The sequence below is a fragment of the Mustela nivalis genome (assembly GCF_964662115.1).
Source record: "Mustela nivalis genome assembly, contig: HAP1_SCAFFOLD_75, whole genome shotgun sequence".
NCBI classification, from domain to species: domain Eukaryota; kingdom Metazoa; phylum Chordata; class Mammalia; order Carnivora; family Mustelidae; genus Mustela; species Mustela nivalis.
In genome coordinates this window covers 539,198-542,402 of record NW_028136523.1, presented here as the reverse complement: position 1 = coordinate 542,402, position 3,205 = coordinate 539,198, and positions in this window count along the sequence as shown.

The window sequence follows — 3,205 nt, the reverse complement described above, 5'->3', positions numbered from 1 at the left end:
CTGCCTGGTCCATTTTCTCTCTATTCTCTTATGATTTCTCATGCTCTCCCTGCCAACCCCACATGCCTTACAATATCTGGATATGACTAATTTCTTCCTGAGCTACTTTATTCTACTCTGCCATATGGTTGCCCTTCCCTCTTCTGTACCATAATTCTGTACCATAACTTCTATCCCCTGCATTTGTGCTTTAACAATACCTAATTCTTTTCACTACATCTGTATCTTTGAGGTCAATACTCAGTAGTGCAATCGCTGGGTCATAGGCTAGCTCTATTTTACTGGAAAGAAGGGCCATATGCACCCCAGTGTTCATAGCAGCAATGTCCACTATAGCCATTCTGTTGAAAGAGTCAAGATCCCCTACAACAGACAAACGGATAAAGAAGATGTGATCCAAGGATACAATGGAATATCACTCAGCCATCAGAAAGGATGAATACCCAACTTTTGCATCAACATGGATGGGACTGTAGGAGATTATGTTAAGTGAAATAAGTCAAGCAGTGAAAGTCAATCATCATATGGTTTCACTTATTTGTGGAACCTAAGGAATAGCATGGAGGACATTAGGAGAAGGAAAGGAAAAATGAAGTGGGGGTATTGGAGGGGGAAATGAAACATGAAAAACTATGGACTCCAAGAAACAAACTGAGGGTTTTAAAGATGAGAAGGATGTGGGGATGGGTGAGCCTGGTGATGGGTATTAAGGAGGGCACATATTGCATGGGGCACTGGGTGTTTTACACAAACAATGAATCATGGAACACTACTTCAAAAACTAATGATGTATTGTATGGTAACTAACATAACATAATTAAAAAAAAAAAAGGAGGGGGACAATACCTAACACTCAATCTTTGCTAGTTTCTTGTTTACCTCCTTTTAAGAGTAAGCTCATTAGAGTTTTTTTTTTTGGTTTGTTTGTTTGTTTTTGTCTCAACTAAAAGAAGAAAAATAATACACATTATTTTGAAAACTTTTTGAACAGTGTACAAACGTTAGTCAAGTCCACAATGTCTCATCTCTTCTTCCTCCTAACATGGCTAAGATGAAAAACCCTTTATCTGGGAAAAGATCATTCTCCTGCCACCTTGTGTAAGATTTTGGCTTTAGCTTAGATTATCCTTTCTTTCCTTTTCTGAAAATAAGTTGAAAATATTAATAGCCTCAGTTTCTTCTTCCAAAATATGACTGCTTCTTTACCAAGTGCAAAAGCAACCCATTTTGACCATAGTAAACAGCTTGGACCTACTTTTTTTGGCTCACTGTTTTAGTGAGACAAGTGGAGTGAAGATGACACACCATTTCCAAATGTATTAATAATTGGTAGACCATACTTCTAAATTGAAGATTTGTTGCCATTAAACTACGACCAGACTCGCTATAATTACAGAGGTAAATTCTTTATATTTACTATATTTGAAATTACCATATAATACCAAAATAAAATTATGATTATGTGAAGAGTCTGTAATATTAAGAAGATGACTTTGAAATGATTGCTTATCTAAATGAAATTTCCCATTTTATAATCTTGTATAAGCTTCCGTTGTCATTTCCTATTTAAAATCTATTAGAAGGCACTCTTATTTTCCCTTAAGTGGGAAGTCAAATGTGGAACAAATTCATCCCAAAGGAACTGATTCTATGTTCCACTGAAGACAAGGTGGCTTCCATGTGGCATTTTGCCTCTTGCATATTGTTCATCTCCTACAACAAATGGGGGTATGCTCTTTAGTAAACTAATTCAACTCAATTAGAGACATTGTCTTCAAGGGATAACATCATAGAGACTAGAATCAGAATCATACTTTTGGGAAAATTGGGCCCAGGATTTTTGTTTTGTTTTGTTTTGTTTTAAGATTTTATTTATTTATTTGACAGACAGAGACCACAAGTAAGCAAATAGCGGGGGGGGGGGGGAAGCAGGCTCCCTGCTGAACAGAGAGCCTGAGAGCCTGATGCAGAGCTCGATCCCAGGGCTCTGAGATCATGGCCTGAGCCGAAGGCAGAAGCTTAACCCACTGAGCTACCCAGGTGCCCCTGGGCCCAGGTTTTGATGGCTTCTTTCCTCAATCTTATAAAACCTATTTGAACTCTACTGGATGCCAGAACTGCTTAAAAATATTTGGTCCCTTGTAATTTTAACCTTCCAGTATTCAATGCACCTGATCCATGTAATATCCTATAGTATTTTTGTCAAATGAAGACTCTCAAAGTGTGTTTCTTGGGAGACACTTTTCAATTGGTTGCTTACATTTCTGCATTTATTATTTGTTCTAGGCCATCCTTTGAAGATGGTTGTATTGAATAGACTTGGAAGACAGAAATAGTATCTTTTTTTTTTAACTTAACCTGTTGTGTTTGCAAATATTATCTGCCTCTGTTTTGATTCTTCTTGTGGGAACTGAGGCTCAGTACTGATATATAACTCCCATCCCTACACACACACAAACACACACACACACACACACAAACACACACACACACACACACACACAAATAATGTTAATATTCTGGCTACCTCTATTGCTGTGAATAATAAACTATATTATTTCTGAAACATGAGTCTGCGTCTTCTATCAACACCCAAGAAACTACGGCAGACTCATACACCAGCTTTCAAATAAGGGAAAATAATCTCAGATGCTTTATATTTTTTGATAGTGTTACCTACTTCTGAACATATGACTGAGCACATATAAAGCTGGAGCCATGACCATTTAGAGCTTCTTCTGTGGAAGAACTATGCATTCACTAGTAAACAATAGTAGTTTCATCTTTTTTTTTTTTCCTCCTGGACACCATTTCCTCTCTCAAACTGTTGCTCAAATTGGATGGAGTCTAAGGTCCTTTGAGGAAATTTTTGTTTAATGATTCAAAATAAAATAGGAAGAGTCTAAAGTGCTAAAAATACTTCTAGATAAAAGGTATAAGATCATGCCAGAAAGGATAGTAATTTTATCTAACAACTGCCTGTTCACCCCTTTTTTGTTCATTAACTAATCTCCAAATTCCTGACTAAATCCCTTTTGTAAGCCAGAATGTGAGCTAAAAACTGGGATTTTAAAAAATGTTCATTTGAAATCCAGTTAGTTAACATATATGGTTGTATTAGATTCATGTGTACAATATAACATATAGCACTCAGTGCTCATCATGACAAGTGCTCTAATTAACCCCCATCACTTATTTAATCCAT